Here is a 22,107-nt window from a genome sequence, read left to right on the forward strand (position 1 = left end):
GCAACCTATTCATAGGTGTGCGACCCAGAGATTATGATCGCTTATAGCGTACTGTTTGAAAATTATACAAAATAAATCTTTTGTAATGGTCAAAATGGCTCTGAGCACTATGGGACTTAACATCTGTGGTCATCAGTCCCCTAGAACTTAGAACTACTTAAACCTAACTAACCTTAGGACATAACACACATCCATGCCCGAGGCAGGATTCGAACCTGCGACCGTAGCAGTCGCGCGGTTCCGGACGGAGCGCCTAGAACTGAGAGCCGGCTTTGTAATGGTCATTTTTAATTTTATACTAATGCATTTCCGGCGCGATGTAAGATACAAGTAGTAACAAAACTGGTGTTAGCTGTGCACGTAATTATTTCGTTTCTACTACTTATACACAGAAATCCCTACGGTTTAGAGACACGTATCATACCATGGGACCACTATATGCAGAGATTCGTCGCAGATATTAATTACCTGCAATGTTAAAAATTTGAAGTAGAATTTTTTCGTGAAAATTCTCATTATTGGAGCGCAGTTGTCATCAGTGTGGAACGTCTGTTCTCTCTATCACCACATCAAAACTTTCTGGCACTCCCTCATTCATAGTTCAGTTTCAGGCTTTCACTCAATCAAGTCCTACGCTTACATGGCAATTAGGTAACGCGTGATAAGTTTTACACAGTTAATTTTTTGCAGTTTTTTTAATTTCATGTGTAGATAGACACTGAGAAGTTTGCCAGAAATCTTTATTATAATTGTTACTCACATCCGTAGCTGAGGTCGCAAACGCATGTCTGTGGAGTGGCGTTTGAATCAGAGGTGACCTGTTCGAATCCTGTTGGACGCGAGGTTCCTTACCACCAAACTTAGCATCAGTGGCTGGATTAAATTCCAAACCTACGCAGTGTCTCAAGGAGCGAGGAGATGTGACATTTTTGTGGTGATCCGTCCGTCGGATGGATAGGTTAAATTCGGTGGCTGCCTTAATGTTATTTGGCACCGGCCTTGCCGCAGTGGGTACACCGGTTCCCGTCAGATCACCGAAGTTAAGCGCTGTCGGGCGTGGCCGGCACTTGGATGGGTGACCATCTGGGCCGCCATGCGCTGTTGCCATTTTTCGGTGTGCACTTAGCCTCGTGATGCCAATTGAGGAGCTACTCGACCGAATAGTAGCGGCTTCGTTCAAAGAAAACCATCATAACGGCCGGGAGACCGGTGTGCTGACCACACGCCCCTTTTACCCGCATCCTCAGCTGAGGATGACACGGCGGTTGGATATTAATTACCCCGATGGGCCACTTGTGGCCTGAGGATGGAGTGCTTAATGTCATTCAATAAGAGCAAGCTATGTACAGTCACAATCTTTCAATCTCTCCCTTCTCTGATCGTCATATAACACAAATATAGCACCACACTATACACGCGTACATTACAGTCAACACTTTACAAATATACGTAACTCTGAAACACGCTGGGAAAGGAGCTCACTGTGTGCGGAGGAAGGAAATCGTTTTCGATTAGGCAGCTGAACCTACCCACTGTGTTGTCCCAGTCAGTAATGCCATACGAAATTTTTTGACTACCTTTACTATAACTTCATTGTTCACATTAGCCTCGTAATTGACAGGGAGATTCAGTAACTACATTACTTTTAGCCATTAAAGTTTATTTCAGTCAAAGATAACACAAAGCTTTTAATGTTCAAATGGTTCAAATGGCTCTGAGCACTATGGGACTTAACATCTGAGGTCATCATTCCCCTAGAACTTAGAACTACTTAAACCTAACTAACCTAAGGACATCACACACATCCATGCCCGAGGCAGGATTCGAACCTGCGACCGTAGCGGTCGCGCGGTTCCGGACTGAAGCGCCTAGAAGCGCTCGGCTACTGCGGCCGGCCCTTTAATGTTTACACTGGTCGCACTGACTAGTCATACATTAATAGTCCATAAATACTCAAGATGTCTGTAGTAGTCATCTACCTGCAAGCATCATGGAAACGATTTGTCGCTGCCATCGGCTAAGAAGTATCTATGGCCAACTGGCAATGACTAGTTAGCCGAAGCTGGTATAGCCATTAAGCAGTTTCATGAGAGCATTTACTGATACAAACTTCATAGTTACAATTTATTGATTCTGAATCGACGTGAAAGTGTTACGGAAGTACGTGCGCTGTTACTTCTCCAATGCCACGGAAATGTACAAAAATATTCACTATCTGATCAAAGGTATCCGGATAACCCTATACAGTGCGGAATTGACCACTAGATGTCACAAGGGATAAACTCGCCTGTGTAAAAGGAGGCGGGGAGTATTGTCTTGTCAGTAGAGAAGCGTTAACAGCAAAATGAGTAGGTCAGGAGAGCTTAGTGACTTCGTGCGTGAACTTGTCATTGGATGTTGCCTGAGTAATAAATCCATTAGAGAAATTAAACCCTTGTCTAGAAGCCTAAGCCGATTGTCGGTAATGTGATTGTGAAGTGGAAACATGAAGGAACAACACCACCTAAACTAACACCAGGCAGACGTTATGTGCTGATCCATTGTGGAGTGTGGTTGTAAAAATATCCCATGAAACTAGCGGAAGAAATACCACTTGAGCTACAGAGTCCTATCAGCAGTCCAACAAGCATAATAACTATGCGTAGGAAGTTGAAAATAATGGGGTGCAATGTAGGGTAGTCAGATGTCCGGCTTTAGCTTTTTTTTTTTTCTTTATTGATTTTCAATTCCCTCCGAAGGGGACGGGCTGGCAGCAGCTTAGTACGCTGCTCTACAGCCTACAGACTTCTCTTTTGAAAACGGAAGAAGAAAAGAAACAAGAAAAACAGGCGATGAAACGGTGACTTAACGTGTAAAATGGTGGAAAAATGCAGAAAGTTAAAACAGAAAGCAAAAGGGGTTGGCAATGTTAATAAAAGACACAGGAATCAGACAAGTCACATAGTACACACACAATTAAAAAACATGGCGACAGTCTGGTTTCCGTTTGCAAGAGATAAAAAGCATACCCAGCGACAGTATGATGGCCGTTCGCAACACTTCCCAAAAAACACAACACGGAACACTCACTGTAAAACACTCACTGTAAAACACTGCACAAAAATGGCGGCACAAAGATGACACTCCCGAGCCAAAGGCAGATGGGAGGGGGGGGGGGGACCTGAAGGAGGGGAAAGAACAAGGAGGGAGGAATGAAAAAAACGAAAAGGGGGGGAGGGAACCAAGGAGGGAGAGGACTCATAAAGGGGGAGAGGGGCAGGGCAGACGCGAGAGGGAATGAGAAGAGGCAGAGGAGGGAAATGCAAAAGGACTCAGGGGAGAGAAGGGGGCGAGAGAGGGGAGATGGGGAAAAAAGAGGATGGAAGGGGGAGGGAGAGGAAGCCCAGGAAAAGGCCAGAGGAAACACAACATCTAATATTATAGTATATACTTATATTAAACTAATAATAAAGTATCAGAACCTAGTATAAACGCGAATGTCAGGAAAAAAATTTGACTGTGCGAAAACGTGAACCACCACCCCAGTCTATTACTGAACAGTGACGCTACTCATTACGCTAAACCAACAACAGAACCTACGTACCTAATCATATTATCTTACCCTTGCTGGAAACCTTAATCGTAGACATGTTACTAATTGAAATTTAATTATAACAAATTGTACCAAGAACAATGCGTTTTGGGTGGATCTTCAGTGTGTGGCTGCCTTCAAATAGCCTACTCTCATAATACGCATGATACAATAATTCTTTTGCCACGAATACGATGTTTCTCATTATTTTATTGGAACGAGTCACACAGTTAACAACGGCTTTCCAATGACTCTCAATTTGCTGGTGCTCAGAAACGGCATATATACATATAAGCTTGAAATGAAGGCCAAAATGGCGCCTCACAACTCTGTACTGAAGGGAAACGGCGTGCGTGTGACGTACGTGGCATTGTCCCATCTCATTGGTCAACGCTCAGATGCACGCTCAGAATATCTCACATGCCAGATATTGCTCTGCACGTTCGGAAAGACTCCCGAAGGTGCTATTCCACGCTATGACGTCAGAAACTCGTTGGAAGCTGGTGACGTAAGCGCAAAGAATTGAATGTATGAGGAGGTATAAGGAGATAGAATTAAGGACATATACCAGCCAATGTTACTCTTACGTCCGTATCTTACGTGTTTCTTCGTAGGCCGAACGAGACTAATACACAAAATCACAAGCACGCTACGCGCAGAACGAGCGGGAACGCCCCGCCACGCCACGCTTGTGCGTCGCTCATAGCCGTGTTGAGGCACGTATCTGTGAATGAGTCTGCACTGCGCAGTCACTGGCAAAACATGCCGCCCGCGACAGTGTTCTTTTTATCAGTGAGTGGCAGACTTTTTTTTTCGTAAGATATCATTTGTAATATTCCACGTTCAGGTATTAACGCGTTTTTCTTACAAGTTATTTCTAAAACACAAAAGTAACCTCAAAGTCCATCGTTAAACTTGGTTTACTCGTCTTAAACACTTTATACTGGTCTATAGCACGATTTTCATTTTCCAGACCATAAAGCCAGCGTCGATAGGGTGTTGTTTTTCACAAACGCAAAGGACGCAATGAATTGCAGACCGACGCCATCACAAAGATGATGTTGCTGGTGCATATTTTAATGTTATCTTGTCCAGAGTTGCACGAAACGGTTCACAAGATAAATAACGTTCTTGACAGAGTTGATTGAAAAACATAAATATTAATACTAAACTACAGATTATTGTTATTTCTTTGTAAGTCTGACTGAAGTAATCAAAGTTATTGAATATATTTTCGTTTTTCGTCCCAGAAGAATAGTGAATTGTTTGTTTTATTCAATGGAAAACTTATATTTTATTTTCACATAACGTAATTTATGGAGGAGAATGAGCAGTTAAGAAGGCTGAACACTTAGTTGCAATCATAAATTCTAAATTACAAGGCTTTTTACTGATTGTCTTTTTCGGTTTCATTAAGTTTAAGACTGATCTCGCAAAAAACTGATTGTTAATAAACGACACAAAATACCTAACTGACTATTTCTATTTAAAATAGGCAGACAGGGTTTTGTGGCAAAATGTCCGGCTAAATATAACGCAAATTCCGGCTTTTTTTGGAACTTGCACTCTAGTAAAATGGTCGAGCAGCTCCTCCAAAGCCACATATTTCTGTAGTCAACGCAAAGCGACGCTTAGTGGCGTGTAAAGAGCGACACATTACTGGAAACGAGTGATTCTGAGTGTTGAATTACACTGTACCAGTAGCAATGCGATGGAAGGGGTAGGGTCCGGCGAATATCTGGAGAACGTTACCTGCCATCATGTGTAGTGCCAACAGTTAAAGCACGGAGGGCTGGTGTTACCGTATGGAGGTGTTTTTCGTAGTTAGGGTGTGGTCCCCTTATTAGGCTTAAGAAAAGGCTAAATGCGGAAGGATGTGAACACATTTTGCTGTGTACAGTGTAGAAGCAGTTCTGAGATAATGACTGCATCAGCTTGAGATATCAATGCAACCTGACGTAAAGAAGCCTCCGTGAGGCAATCATTGTGGACGGCAACATTACTGGAATGGACTGGCCTGCGCAGTCTCGCCCTAAAGCCAATGTAACGTCTCTGGGATGAATTAGAACATCGGCTTGGCTCCAGACTCAGCGTCCAACGTCACTGCCTACTCTCATTTCGGCTCTACAGGAAGAATGGACATTGCTCTACAGACATTCAGACACCTCACTGAAAAGGGTCGTAACCACGCGAGGGTGTCGCCACAGAATGATTCAGCTTACGGCAAACTGATGATGTCGATGCGTAAAATGGAAATGCCGTGTGGCTAGGGCCTCCCGTCGGGTAGACCGTTCGCCTGGTGCAAGTCTTTCGAGCTGACGCCACTTCGGCTACTTGCTTGTCGATGGGGATGAAATGATGATACGGACAACACAACACACAGCCCCTGAGAAAATTTCCGACCCAACCGGGAATCGAACCCGACCCGTTAGGTATGACATTCCGTCGCGCTGATCACTCAGCTACCAGGGGCGAACGTCGATGCGTAGTAACAGCAGTAGTTTCTGATAGGTTAAATGTTGAGTATAGCATCCAAGAACTGGAGGCCAGACAGATGACTGAGGTGTACAGCGTTTTCCTGTGCACTGTCATGCCTCAAATGGTTCAAATGGCTCTGAGCACTATGGGACTTAACATCTATGGTCATCAGTCACCTAGAACTTAGAACTACTTAAACATAACTAACCTAAGAACATCACACACATCCATGCCCGAGGAAGGATTCGAACCTACGACCGTAGCGGTCACGCGGTTCCAGATTGAAGCACCTAGAACCGCACGGCCACACCGGCAGGCGTCATGCCTCATCATTGGCATGAAACGTGTAATGAAAAACTATGGAATTTCGTACGTGGCGGTTTATCTATCTTGCGACAAGATAGGAGATACGGCTATTCGAACATTTTGAGCAATCAACGCATTATTACACTGCTGTTCACTTAAATCCGGGAAATACGAAACAATATTGAAAATGACGTCCCAGTCACGTCTAATAGCTGGCTATCGTAGAAAAACAGTTGAGTTTACTGAAACAGAGGCATCTACGTGTACATGTGAAGAAAGTGGTTACCTTCGACGATTGCACCTTCAGCTAAAGCCTTTCGTATTATTGCAAGAGAGGGTTGTATGAGCAGCCAGGTCACATACACTCCGGCTGCACGTTTGCCATCTGCTGTGTTCAGGTACACGCTATTCCATTCCTTTCCTAAGCTTTTTCTCCCATTGACCTCCAGCTCCCGCTCCTTCTTCCACTGCTACCGTTTCGTAGCAATATGCACGCTAAAACCATTCTTGACAAAGTAGTCATGCCTAATTATTCTATTCATACTACACCATCCTTCACTGGCCAACTCAAAAAAAACAAAAAAACTACGCTAATATTAAGAAAAAGAACATTTTTTGCAGAGGCAGATGAGATGAGATTACAAGATTCGCATGCGCCATACATACTCTAAGGGAAAAATAAATTAAATAGATAAAACGACACACGGCGAAGGAATACTCCACATGAGACGGGAATTAGTAGATGTGATGTACGTGTACAGACATACAAATGTTCATTATTTCAGAAAAAGTGTGTGATTTATTGAAGAGAAAGAGTCTCACAAATTGAGCAAGTCAGTAACGTGTTGATCCACTTCTTACCCTGATGAAAGTAGTTATTCGGCTTGACAAAGATTGATATCCAGAGAGATATCGTGCCAAATTTTGTCCAATTGCCGGCCGTTGTGGCCGAGCGGTTCTAGGCGCTTTAGTCTGGAACCGCGTGACCGCTACGGTCGCAGGTTCGAATCCTGCCTCGGGCATGGATGTGTGTGATGTCCTTAGGTTAGTTAGGTTTAAATAGTTCTAAGTTCTAGGGGACTGATGACCTCAGATGTTAAGTCCTAAAGTGCTCAGAGCCATTTGAACCATTTTTCCCAATTGTCGCCTTAGATCATCAAAATCCCGAGCTGGTTCGAGGGCTCTTCCCATTTGGGGAGAGATCAGACGACCCTACTGGCCAAGGTAAGGTTTGGCAAGCACGAAGAGAAGCAATAGAAACTCGCCGTGTGCAGGCGGGCATTACCTTGCTGAACTGTAAGCCCAGGGTGGCTTGCCATGAAGGGCAACAGATCGGGGCGCAGAATATTGTCGACGTACCGCTGTGTTGCAGAGGTGCCGCGGATGACAATTAAAGGGGTCCTGATATGAAAAGAAACGGCATCCCAGACCATCACTCCTCTTTGTCGGGCCATATTGCAGGCGGCAGTTATGTCGGTATCGCTTCTGGGGGCTCTCCAGACACGTCTCTGTGTTGGAGTCTCATTGCCTGTAGTAGATTTGTCCTCAGTGATGAGTTCCGCTTCGAACTGAGCCCCGATACCCAGTGAAGACGTGTTTGAGAACATATAAACATCCAGAACATATAACTTACTTTTATGAATGTATGATTAACACTAAGACTGTCTTTCTGAAAAGAATGCTAATGAAATTCTATTAGAAACCTCCCGGAAAGAACTTTGTTGGCCCTCTAAGATTCACTCCCGAGAAGTAACTATTACTTTATAGTTATTCAAAATCTCATAAGCTGGAGCGAAATGTTGTTTCAATGTTTTTGGAAAGTATGAAGAAGTTATCAGTTTCACCGAGGTAGATTAACAACATCGTTAAGATGGCTGGTCGGGGTCCTCTGCTCCTTCGCTAAGTGGAGGGTATAAATCAGATATATCGTTGATTCGGTGACTCGGCTATAGATTTAAATACCAATTATATTTGGTTGAGACAGATGGATTCATCCTGTATAGTTCAAGTGTGCAATTAACAGTGATGAGCCAAAACATTATCACCACCTGCTTAATATTGTGATAGTCCACATTTGGAACGCTATACAGCAGCCGATCTGCGTGTAAAGGCTTCGACATGTCCTTGGTAGGTTTCCGGAGAAATATGGCGCCAGATGTTTATACCCAAGTCACGCAATTCTCGTAAATTAAGGGCTGGTGTTTTGTTGGTGCGGAGCTAGCTCCCGACAGCGTCCCAGATGCACTCCGTCGGGTTCAGATTAAACGACTTTTGTGGCTAGATCATCAACACGACTTCCCTATCATACTCCTAATGCCACTGTACAACGATTGTGACCACGAGGCATGGAAAGTTAATTTGCTGAAAGATGTCACCGCCGTCGGCATGAAGAGATACAGCAGGTCGATAATGATGTTCACTTAGGCCACAGCTGTCTTGGTGCAGCCGGCCGAGGTGGCCGATCGGTTCTAGGCGCTACAGTCTGGAACCGCGCGACCGCTACTGTCGCAGATTCGAATTCTGCCTCGGGCATGGATATGTGTGTTGTCCTTAGGTTAGTTAGGTTTAAGTAGTTCTACGTTCTAGGGGACTGATGACCTCAGAAGGTAAGTCCCATAGTGCTCAGAGCCATTTGAATCATTTTGTCTTGGTGCCTTCGATTACTACCACAGGTCGCATGGAAGTCGAGGTGAATATTCCTCATTGGATAACACTAACCCCACCGGCCTGAGTACGCGGCGCAGTGCATGTTTCAAGTAGTCGTGCTTGTTAATGACGACATAGCCGACATGTCCATTAACCTAGTGTAACAAAAATGTGACGCATCCGACCAGGCCAGATGCTTCGATTGTTCTACGGTCCAATCTCGATCATCGCGTGCCCATTCCAGTCGTGATAAATTATGTCGTTTGGTTAACACTGGAACACGAAGAAGTCTTCTGCTGTAAAGAGTTACACCATCTGATCAAAAGTATCCGGTCACCGGAACCCAATGTGGAATTGACCATTAGATGTCACTAGAGGCCAGTTGCAAAACAGTCGAGGACTATTGTGTCGTCAGTAGAGAAACAGGAACAGGAGAATGTGTCGGTGAGGACAACTCAGTGACTTCGAACTTGGATTGGCACTGGATATCACCTGAGTAAACAAACCCCTCAGCTACATTTCACCCATTCTAAGGCATCCCAGGCCGACTTTTGGTGGAATGACTGAGGAAGTGAAAACTCCAAGGAACCACGAAACCTAAACAAACGCCAGGGAGACCTCATGTACGGACGCACAGGGACCGTCGAGCATGACAGAGAGTGGTTATAAAAAATCACGTAAGATCAGCAGAAGAAATCACTCGTGAGTCCAAAAGTGCGACTAGCAGTTCACGTGGGACAATGACTTTGCATAGGGAGTTAAAAAGTCTGGGGTACATAGGTCGAGTGGATGCTCATAACCTACACATTTCTGTAATCAGTACTAAGCGACGATTGATTTGGTGTAAAGAGCGAGGCCACTAGATAGTGAATGATTGGTAATGTGTGATTTGGAGTGATGAATCTCGCTATACCCTGAGGCAGTCCGATGGAAGGGCTTGGGTTTGGCGAATGTCTGGAGAACTTTACCTACCATCATGCGTAGTGCCAACTGTGAAGTAGGGAAAAGGTGCTGTTACAGTATGGAGGTGTTTTTCGTGATAAGAATATGATTCCCTTATTGCGCTTAAGAAATCGCTAAATTCGGAAGGATATGAACACATTTTAAAGTTTTGTATTTTGTGCACAATAGAAAAACTGTTCAAAGATGGTGATCGTATGTACGAGGATGAGATGCCAATGCAACTTGTCATAAAGCTCCATCTGTAAGGCAGTGGTTTGTGGACAATAACATTCCTGAAATGGACTGGTGTGTTCTGAGTCCCAACATGAAGCCAGAGTAATACCTCTGATATGAGTTCGACTTCGCTCCAGACCCTCTCGTCCAACATCAATACCTTCTCTACTGTCGGCTCTTCAGGAAGAAAGGGCTTCCATTCCTCCACAAACATTCAGACACCACATTGAAATTGTCACCGGCAGATGATATGTGTCCGTATACTTAAATGCCGTATCAGGATGCACTTACTTAAAGAGATCAAAGATCAGATTTGAAAATTCTCAGTAGCAAAATTCCAATTTTTAGTAGTAATATTCGAGTAGCTCTGTCTTTTGCGACTGTAGTAGAGGCTTATTCAGACTTATTTAGGCAGTAAAGTATCGTCAGTGCTCAGAGTATCACTTGTGGTTTTCCTTACAATTCCATTTAATGAGATGATAAACTGTTCTCATGTTAAAAATTTCCTTTATTAGTCACGTTCTTCGACTCCTACATTATTTCCGTGCGTTGTTCTGTACAGAGGTGCTGCTGTGGTTTGCGTACTGATCCCACATCCTGAAGGACGACAGTTCAAATCCGTGCCCGAGCATCCTCATTTACGTTTTCCGTGATTTATCTGAATCGCTCCTGGAAAATGCCGGAGTTGCTCCTTCGAAAGAGCACAGGTGAGTTCCTTCCCCGTTTTTAAAACAATCCGAGTTTTTGCACCGTCTCTACTGACTTTATTGTCGACGGGATGGTCCTAATCTTCCTTCTTTCCTTCTACAGACGAGCGTTAGATTTTTAGCGCACTTTATTGTACTCGCACCCAATATTTTCTCGTTTGTATGCGTTTATATATCCGCGATCAGCTCGTATACTTTGTTTTTATCACATGGAATGCGATAGTGTTTTGTTTTGTTTTTGTGGCTGTGGCAGCGTCTGCTATTCCTCTGTGGTTTATATGTCTGCGCGTTTTGTACATCCAATTCTGTGTGTGTGAGTGTAAAATGTTTTGTGGAGGTCTGGAAATGGGTACGTGTGTGTGTGTGGGGGGGGGGGGGCGAGTGGAGGGAGGAGAATGGCATATTCTAATTGTGCGTGGGAGGGATTTTGTTTGTGTGAGAGAATTCTTTTTTAAATAAAGTAAAACGCGTCTGATGCAGATAACCCTTTATACAGTCGCACAAGAAAATATTTGTAAAACAGCCCTTTGGGAAGCGAGGCTACCGGATTAAAAAGACAACATGTCTAATTTTTAATTGTCATAGAGTCTGCAACAAGTTCTCTGAACTTCTCTCTCTGTCTCTACGAAACGTCTCGCGGTCACATAACATTCACAACAGCATGAAGTGACTTAGTTATACTGTAGAAAGCAGGCGTTGACAGGTGCGAAAATTACCGAACTATCAATTTAATGAATCATGGCTACAAAATACTAACACGAATTCGTTACAGACGAATGGGAAAACTGGTGGCAATAAAGGGAACAAAAGAAAAATTGGAGTGGGCGTTAGAATCCGTGGAGAAGATATAAAAACTTTGAGGTTTGCCGATGTCATTGTAATTCTCTCAGAGACAGCAAAGGATCTGGAAGAACAGTTCAACGGAATGGACAGTGTCTTGAAAGAAAGATGAACATTAACAAAAGCAAAACGAGGATAATGGAATGTAGTCGAATTAAATCAGCTGATGCTCAGGGAAATAGATTAGAAAATGAGACGATTAAAGTAGCAGATGAGTTTTGTTTTTTGGGGAGCAAAATAAAGCGGCCTCTCTCGCCGGAGGTTCGAGTCTTCCCTCGGGCATGAGTGTGTGTGTTGTTCTTAGCGTCAGTTAGTTTACGTAGTGTGTAAGCCTAAGGACCGATGACCTTAGCAGTTTGGTCCCTTAGGAATTCACACACATTTGAACTTTTGGAGCTAAATAACTGATGATGGTCGAAGTAGAGAGGATATAAAATGTCGACTGGCTATGGCAAGGAAAGCATTTCTGAAGAAGAGAAATTAGTTAACAGTGAGTATAGATTTAGGTGTCAGGAAGTTTTTTCTGAAAGTATTTGTATAGAGTGTAGCCATGTATGGAAGTGAAACATGGACGATAAATAGTTTCGACAAGAAGAGAATAGAAGCTTTCGAAATGTGGTGCTACAGAAGAATGCTGAAGATTAGATGGGTAGATCACATAACTAATGAGGAGGTACTGAACAGTATTGGGGAGAAGAGGAATTTGTGGCACAACTCGACTAGAAGAAGGGATCGGTTGGTAGGACATGTTCTGAGGCATCAAGGGATCACCAATTTAGTATCGAAGGGAAGCGTGGAGGGTAAATATCGTAGAGGGATACCAAGAGATGAATACACTAAGCAGATTCAGAAGGATGTAGGTTGCAGTAGCTACTCAGAGATGAATTAGCTTTCGCAGAATAGAGTATCATGGAGAGCCGCATCATTCTAAATTCTGGGCTGAAGACCACAACAACAACAATAACAACATTCTATAGTTGTAAGGAGTGACTTTAATTTTGGTAGTATCGACTGGAAGCAAAGACAAACATTTTTCGGAGCTGTTGCTGAGCATGTTGTGTTCAACTGCTTCAAACAGCTAGTCTGGCAACGGAAAAACGAGTGAAGTATTTTAGAATTGTTGGCGTCAAAGAGACAGGATGTTTTCTACAAGATCTGATTAGTAAGCACTACGTATTACCGAAATAATCAACAGATTCCTGTTGGCGGTGCTACAAGAATGACGCTGTGCATCGCACAGAACCATATCATCTCATACACCTCCCCATCAGTTGCAGGAATCGGCTGACTATTATTTTTATCAGTATTATAATGTTGAAAGGATTTATTTATAAATCGCTGAGAGTTAGGTTCGATTAATTAGGCATATCCGCAATTTTTATTCAGAGAACTTGTCGCTGCTTCCTCTGACGAAACGAGTGATAAAAATCGGAATCTAGCAAGTCTTTCTGTATCGTTGAGTGAAACAGGAGTATTTGTAGTTACGCAATATCTCTGCTTGACAAAAGAAGTGTTGCACCCAGAATCGGAGGAAGAAATGAAATACATCGGTATTTGATGTTAATTCAGTGATTACAATATCGAGTCATATTTAGAAAGAACTTGGCAGTATGAGCCCTCTTATCGTTATGACGTTACACCCTCTATGGCCTGGATGCATGGACTGATTCGGTTGGTAAGGGTGTCATAAAGCTTTAGTTTCCTCTCCTGAGGTAAGCTCCATCACAACTGGCGTAAATGGTTATTGATGTACTGGGTACAGCCACTGGTACAGAGTTGGCGTGCGATCGGGTCCCCCACATATTCTTTCTGGCGCAAATATGGGGATCTTGCTAACCTCTTGAGTACCTCAGCATTACGCAGACATTTCATAGACAAACTTTCCTTGTATGGACGAGCGTTGCCCTGTTGAAAAATGGCACTACAATACCGTCGCATGTCAGGGACCACATGATACCGTGACGTACTGTTGTGCCGCCAGAGTTCCTCAGTCACTGCCAGCTGTGATCTGAAGTCATACCGAATGGCTCCCCATACCAAGGCGCCAGAAGTAGTACTGCTGCTCCTCTCCAAAACACTAAAAGAATGGGACTTTAGCCCAGGTCACCACCATACTCGCTAACGACTGCCAGCTGGGGTAGCGTAGAGCCTCGATTCATCGCTGAACACAATACGACGCCATTCATCATCAGTCCATGCTTTGAGGTCCTGACATCACTCGAAAAACAAAAATGGCTCTGAACACTATGGGATTTAGCATCTGAGATCATGTCCCCTAGACTCATGTCCTAGTGTTTGAAAGAGTTTTATTTTATAGCTGGGGTCCTTCCATCGTCGCAAACGTGTACGAGCACAATAACTCCGACACACCGGACGCAGTACATACGGTGATATTGCTAACTGCTTCGGCTTATTAGGGCTGTAAAGCTAAACAGCTGTGATCACGTAAATTTTATTCTCACTGAGGTTGCACACCACTGTAGATGATCTTTGAAAGTGGTGTATTCTAGTGTTTGGCACATAGATGATGTCAGTCGTCTCGCGTTACGTATATTAGATCACGTAGCCATAAAAGGGGCAGATTTGGGCAACTGATAAATCGTATTAGTTAGGAAATTCATTTATATCTCTTTATGTCCATTGAACATTGATATATAAACATTTATAATATAAAGGGGTTTTAATCTACAATAAATGTATAAGCGGAAACAGCATTTATGATTTGGTAGTTACTGGTTCCCTTAATCATTCGTTAAGAGCCACATGACCACAATACATAAGTGATAAGTGAGTAGTAATAGAAATTTAAAAAAGGAAAACTACTTGACAATAATAACGCCAAACAGATTTGAAAGAAAAACCGCAGTTGGTACAGTGACCACTGAAAATCCTTTAAAATAAAGCGAAAAGCTTCTAGTCCAAACAAGATTTTTATCACGCTCGCAAATGACCGTATATATACGTTCGTATTAAGTGCAATATTAATGATGGCCCGCATAAGGACGGTAATACGTACGCCGATGGGTAGTATAGCTCTACCCGATACTGCTGATGCTAAAAAAAAAAAAATAAATAAATAAATAAAAAACTGCGAAACAGCGAATATATTTCGAAATGTTTCTCGACGGCTGTAGCATCATCAAGTAAAATATGTATTACAAGCTTTATGCAGGGAACACGACTATAATAATAACAATAGTCTCGATTTCTCAAAGTTCCATTCTTCCCGGGGCGAGAATATAAGCAAAGTTGCGATCACTAAGGGACGAACAGATTAGACTATCACACACAAATTTAGAGAGCAGGATGTATGGAGCTTTGGGTGGTTAGGCGACCACTCGCGATAACCGGGAAATCAGGATTCGAAACCCCGTCCGACACAGATTTTCATATGTCATCAATGGGTAGTATAACTATACCCAATACAGCTGACGCTAAAAGAAATCTCCAAATTCAGCTCCACAGCCTTATTGCGACTGCATCTTACATTACAGCTTTGAATATAATGACAAGTTCAGACTGAATTTTCACTCTGCACCGTAGCGTGCGCTAATGTGAAACTTCATGGCGGATTAAAACTGTGCGCGAAACCGGGATTCGAACCTGGAACATTTGCCTTTGAGTCAGAGTCGAAATTCATTCTGAAAACAAGCATCTGTGCTGTGGTTAAACCTCGTCTACGCAATAGCTTTTCTTCGGAGGAGTGCTAGTCCCACAAAGTATGCAGAAAAACTTCTGTGAAATCTGGAAGGTAGGAGATTAGATATTGGCGAAAGTAAAGTTGTGAGGGCAGGTCGTGAGTCGTACTTTGGTAGCGCAGTCGGTAGAGCACTTGCCCCCGATAGGCAAAGGTCGTAAGTATGCGTCCCCGTCCGACACACAGGTTTAATCTGGAGGGGAGTTTCATAATGGTCAGTTGTTGGATCCGGTTACATTCCGAAATTCCGTGATCAACGAGGCTGTGGAAATATGAGTAACAGACATCCTACTCAGCGGGAACAATGTCTTTCATTATGAAATTTCTTGGAATCCGAATTTGCTTTCGTGTTGTTGACGGTAACTTCAATCTGAGTTTTCGTATAAAACGGAGAAAAGCAATAGCGGGATCCAGTACGTCGACGTGGCACTTTTGTTTGTTTCATCGGTGACGCATGGACCGTTAAACCGCATTCCCTGGCATAGGAGCAACCTTCACCTAATAGATAAAGAAAGAATGGCACTAGAGTCACAGTTATTTACTTGGTTGATTAACGTAGGAGGTGGTTTTCTGCGAAATGGCTGTGAAGAGCAACTTAGAAAGTGTTCACCCCCGTATTGGAACTCAAATATCGAAATGAAATATCCCAGTACTATATCGCGCCAAAACATGAGGGGTTTGGAACGTCTAAATTTTTTCTGATGATCATGACACGGCCGAGCGCCTCTACATACAAGTGGGACAGAACCAATGAAGCAGTATGCTTCAATGACTTTCCTGGTATCTTACATCTGTTTGCTTCATCGATTAAATGTCGAATTGCAAATAAGATATGATACTGACAAGCTGTATCATTAATTTGTGTTGTCAGTCAAGGCCGCAATATCACAATAAGCAAGTTTTCAAGTAACTCATCAGAGTAAGAAGTGGAATTTCCCGAGTTGTTTACAAAAAAAAAAAAAAAGATGGAGTTAGACTAATCAGATTTAAGAGTTGATGAGCTAGGATGTAGTATAGTCAGCATATTCTGCAGAACTGCAGATGCAGCAATTGCGAAGTACAACGGCGAGAGGGGTTACAGCGGAGATGCTGCGAGCGGCTGAGGGGCGTTAATGAACCCCTCTGCATAATGCACCCCTCTAGCGCTCACTTCGCGAAAGCATATTTGACCTCCGACAGGAAAGAAAATCACGTCGCTCCTACAATTTCTCTTAGTCTCTTCCCTCTTGTTTTCGCTGCATATTTACTGACTTAGTAACTCAATAATCAGCGTCGCATTTCCTTTCATATTCCACGTTACATTTCCTCCCGTTACGAAATTAATATCGTAGTGTCAGATTTTCTTCCACAAGGCTGATCTTTCTTTTTTGCAACCACTCACACATAATAATTTCTTCGACATTATTTTGTTCAATTCTGAACAATTTTTTACAGTATTGACAATTTATGGTTGAAGAAAAATTCTGTTTCGTGAGGCAAAGTATCTGATATCGAACACACAAGACAGGCGTTCAATCTCTGGGTGGCCCTCAATTTTTTTCTTGTTGTCCACGTAATCATCACCTACAGTAATGCTTTGTTGTGAAGAAGATATAGTGCACAGTGCATGATTACCACGTTATTCTGAAAGCTTCGCTTTAATTCTTTTGGAGGGCCGTTTTTCAGGTCGGAGGATAGTATGTATTATGCATAGTAAACTGCTGTGGTACTCAAATCAGTTTGATGGATGACGATAACTTCGCATTTTTTCTATTAATCTTTTCCCTTACTTTAGTACAAAAGTACTGTTTTATCTCTGCGAAAATAAAAAAGATCATAGTCTTCATGTGAGTAACAATGAAAGGTGGGATATCTCTAAAATAGTGTGCAAAATTAAAAAAGAGTCAGCTACTGGAAACAGACGATCATCAGAAACTCTTGCTTTTCCGTTATAATTTGTTACATGAACCTAACATGCGGATTCCGGTTGCACTACAAGTGAGAACAGGAACTTTCGTCTGAAGAAGCACTAAATATCAATGAAGGCACCACGATCATCAACGCCGTTTGGTGATTTCTCTAAACCGACGCAGGAAAATGACGGTATGGTTCTTTTGAAAAGAGCACGACCGGTTTCTTATCCCATGGTTTCGAAAATCCAAGATCGTGCCTCATCTCTAATGACCTCGCTGTCGATAGGACGCTAAACTCTAATAATCCTAACTCTTTTTCAATGCCATGTGGATGCGTGGAAGAAAGATATAAGACTATTTAAACCTCTGCAATAACGGCCAGAGGAGAGTACGGTTGCCGTTAATGATTGGTGCTCATAGGGAAAGAGGGTATAGCATTTTATAGTATACATTTGAAATTTGGATCCATATGTGTTCGATCAGTAGTTTCTGGTACTCTTAGACGCATGAAAATTTGGAAGGTAAGTGTTCGACCCCACAGGTGAGTGATCTGGCTGGTCTCTGGAAAAAAAGAAAAGATCTGCAACGAACTTCAATGGATGTCATGTGACGTCCGCTTCGACCAAATACAACGAACAAAAATGAATAAAATGAAAAAAAAAGTGATCAGCGCAGCTGTGTGCCATGCGGAGGACCTGGGTTCCATTACCGGTAATGCCAGGGATTTTTCTTTTGTGTGCGGACTGGAACAGGGTGCAGTCAGCCTCGTGATACCAATTGAGGAGCTACTTGACGAGTATTTAAAAAATGGTTCAAATGGCTCTGAGGACTATGGGACTTAACATCTGAGGTCATCAGTCCCCTAGAACTTAGAACTACCTAAACCTAACTAACCTAAGGACATCACACACATCCATGCCCGAGGCAGAATTCGAACCTGCACCCGTAGCAGTCGCGCAGTTCCGGACTGAAACGCCTAGAACCGCTCGGCCACCGTGGCCGGCTTGACGAGTAGTAACTGCTCCAAGTCACTAAAACAAATAACGATTGGGAGAGCGCTGTACGACCCCACGCTTCTCCACACCTCATCCAATGACGCCATTGGCGGAGGATGACACGATGGTCGGTCGCCACCTATGGGCCACCAGGGCCTGTGGACCGAGTTTTCGTTACGTATATGCAGAAGTAAGGGAACAGAAAAAGTCAGAAATTGTGCTCGTTTCGTTATTTGGACACTTACATGTAGTTTCAACACTTACAACAGCCTGTATGAAACAGATAGCGATTCGGATAGACCACTTCTGTCTGTGTACTGACATAGTATAAAACTGATATTTCTAATCGTACAGTGGATGAATCTTTTCTCCTTTTTCGTTTGGCTGAAAAGATAGTATTTGTCTGCATCTAAACTTTACAAACCATTGTGAAGTGCGTTGCAGAGGGTTCTTTCCATTACTAACTCTCTTACAACGTATGTTGTTAATCAAATTTTTAAGACAATCATAAATAATTAAAAATAAATTTTATATCTATTACGTGGTATATCCGCACAGCAGAAATACTTTCAAGGAAGTTCTTTGGAAGCATTGTTCTCGTGCATCAGTTTTTCATGATGATATAAGTGTATGCAGAAGATGGAACTAGATAGAAGAAATAAATGGTTCACAAATGTTGAAACTTTGTTTCACATAATACAGCTATTAAATTGTGCTGTAGGTTGTTTTAAATTATGGATTATATGTCGATTCAATTCATTAATTAGTACAATCAGCCTTAGGTGAAACTGGTCCACAATGCCAGAAGGAAAATCTTTAACAAATATTTTGTGTAGGCTGTGCTGGACAGATCTGATGAAGGTTAAAAACTGCATTGTCTAATACACAGCTGTACTACTTTAGTTTTAATAAAGACGATAGATTTTGGTCATGACCCTGCCCATCTTCGGGTCCCAAAATGGTATTCAACTATGCGTTGCACAATTGCAGTGCTCTGTGGAACATTTATAATATTCTGGTCTTATTCTTATATCAGCTCCCTATGCGTAACAGTGGTACCAACGTCTAACATGATTGCGTCTACACTGTTCTCTTATTTTGGACTCGAGCTGAACTCAACTCAAAATGAGAGAATAGGGTAGACGTAATCATGTTAGATGTTTACTTCACTATTAATTCACTCAAATGAGTCAAAAAATCTCCTCAAATAGGACATTCTAAAAACAAGTTGAAAATTAGCAGGAACGCTCAGGATGATGTCCACATCAAAGTCCCATAAGTCCCTAAAAATTTACTTTGGAGAAAATCCGCCATCTTGGCATTTTCGAGTATTAAGCATAGTAACTAACGAAACTTCCGACTGGTTTTAATTTTGCGTCAAACTGTTTGTCTCGCCGTTAGTGTGACCAGAAATAAAGATCACAATATAAACTTTAAAGTAATCGGTTTTACTGTGATAAAATGTTATTTTAGATCCAAAAAACGAGGCAGAAAGACTTAATATTCCATATATTTCTGGTTAATATCCCGTATATTTCTGCAGAATATTTGTTTTATGTCCTTATGATTCAACGCAATCGTAAACACTTGATGTCGACACTTTGACTTACGTGTTTACATAAAAACCGTAAATAACCAGAAGATGTAAAAAGTCCTGTCTAGTGGTTTTTCATTTTTATAAAAAAATTCTAATGTTTTTTTTTCAAATAATGTCTTCCTGTAATTAATTTTGGGCCAGTGAACGAGCATTGGTTCGTTGAAACATTCGAGCTTTCAACAACTCCGCCCATTTCCATGAAAAAATGTATTATTGTTGCTGTTTTTCCCATCTTTTGCGAATAATTTTAATTGTATTTTATTGTACGTTACAACACTACTCGCAATAAAAAATACGCCAACAACGTATGATCAAAAGCTGTAGAATTTTAGGTCAGTTTTTCTCAGTACTAGTTGAGTTAAAATAAAAATTACTGTTTTTTGAAAATTAAAGCTGGGTTATAGTAAACAAATGTATTGTTTCAGACAATTGTTGTGCGTAAACACACTAATTTGGCGAAAAATGAATCGAATCTGACGCTTGGTTCAGTTACTATGTTTAAAATTCTAAAATTCCAAGATGGCGGATCTTTTCCAAAGTGGGTTTTTTCGGACTTTTGGGATTTTGTTCTTGAAATAGTCATGAACGTTTCAGACAAGTTCCAGTTTGTTTTTCAAAACGTCCGACTTAAATACTAATTTAACTGTACTATGTTACACATAGGCAGCTGAAATACGTGAGAATGGGAAATTTTAAGTGTTTCATTGGGTATTGCAGTTGTGTAATGCTTAACTGAATACAATTTTGGGACACGAACATGGCCGGATTCATGACCGAAATTGATCATCTTCAACAAAAATAAACTAATACAGCTGTGTAATATACGATGCAAAATCTCTAAACACTGAAGGTAAAGCTTTCACTATGAAATACAAATTAGTTCGATAAAAAAGCAAATATGGTCAGTTGGCAGACTTCTATTAATAAAATGTATACTTTTCTGTAATTCAGATAAAATACACAACCAATGGTAGCACATTTATAAGCAATATACTTCAGAGAACAAAGAATTATATTTAAAAAGTAATTATAACCCTAAATTGCCTCACATACTAACTCTCGAGGTAAATCCATATCTCAGTAAGTGCTGCAAGTGCATTCAGTTTATCCTGACAGAAAATCACGCCAATTTTAGTGGGAACTGATGATGTGATGTTCTCGTTGCATGAGTGTTTCCCCTTATACAGGTATAGGAAAAAGATATGGCAGGTACTTTACCTCGTCACATTTTCAGAATTATTGAGTGTCGTTTCCTTTATACTTTCATGAGACGGTGGACATATAACCATTTCATATTCTTGATAACGTGGCGTTGGTTCCCCTTGACAATTTATAACCAATAAACAAGGCCTTTAATGTGATGGTTGGATACGACTCTGTGTAATGCTGTCCCCTAACGAGTTTCGAACTGTTCTATTATTTCTGTGAATACAGCTAACGACACAAGACATATATAAATTCTTTGTCAATTCGGAACTAACCTATTTATATTTGTTTGTCGACATCTGCTTACACTTCACTTTATCAGTTATTCTACAATGACCCTCAGTCTCTAAGAATGCCATTGCCTTAGGGCGGTTTCTGCATTCTCTTTGCCCGCATCTCGTGGTCGTGCGGTAGCGTTCTCGCTTCCCACGCCCGGGTTCCCGGGTTCGATTCCCGGCGGGGTCAGGGATTTTCTCTGCCTCGTGATGGCTGGGTGTTGTGTGATGTCCTTAGATTAGTTAGGTTTAAGTAGTTCTAAGTTCTAGGGGACTGATGACCATAGATGTTAAGTCCCATAGTGCTCAGAGCCATTTGAGCCAATTTGCATTCTCTTTGTGCCCTTATAATTTTAATGATGTAGTAGTTTTTTCTTTCTCCAGTTTCTTGTTTCAAGGACTTTCACTACAGACATAGTCTGTCAACATCAAAATTTCTGTGATTATTGAGTTTCTCCCGGCGTATTTGATAATCAAAATATACACGGGTATGCTGCCGGTCTATAGTGTCCAACGGGCACAATATTTCGGCGATCATACATGTCGCCATCATCAGGTGAACTGACGGACTGAGCTCCTGTGAACGTGCCGGCACGGAGATCCGTACGCTATGGCTGTTCAGAGGGAACTGGGATCGGTCGCGGCGCCGGCCGATTTAAATACCCTTCGCCCACGGCGCGCTCCCTCCGCCGTCCGCGCCCCGCGCCACGGTCGCACGGTG

At 42.1% G+C, this 22,107-nt stretch overlaps 1 pseudogene; it reads left to right on the forward strand.

Moving 5' to 3' along the window:
* The first annotated feature begins 989 nt into the window (after positions 1-989).
* LOC126471935 (5S ribosomal RNA) lies at positions 990-1,107 on the forward strand (annotated as a pseudogene).
* Positions 1,108-22,107: the final 21,000 nt, after the last annotated feature.

The sequence above is a fragment of the Schistocerca serialis genome, chromosome 3 (genome assembly GCF_023864345.2).
Source record: "Schistocerca serialis cubense isolate TAMUIC-IGC-003099 chromosome 3, iqSchSeri2.2, whole genome shotgun sequence".
NCBI lineage: Eukaryota > Metazoa > Arthropoda > Insecta > Orthoptera > Acrididae > Schistocerca > Schistocerca serialis.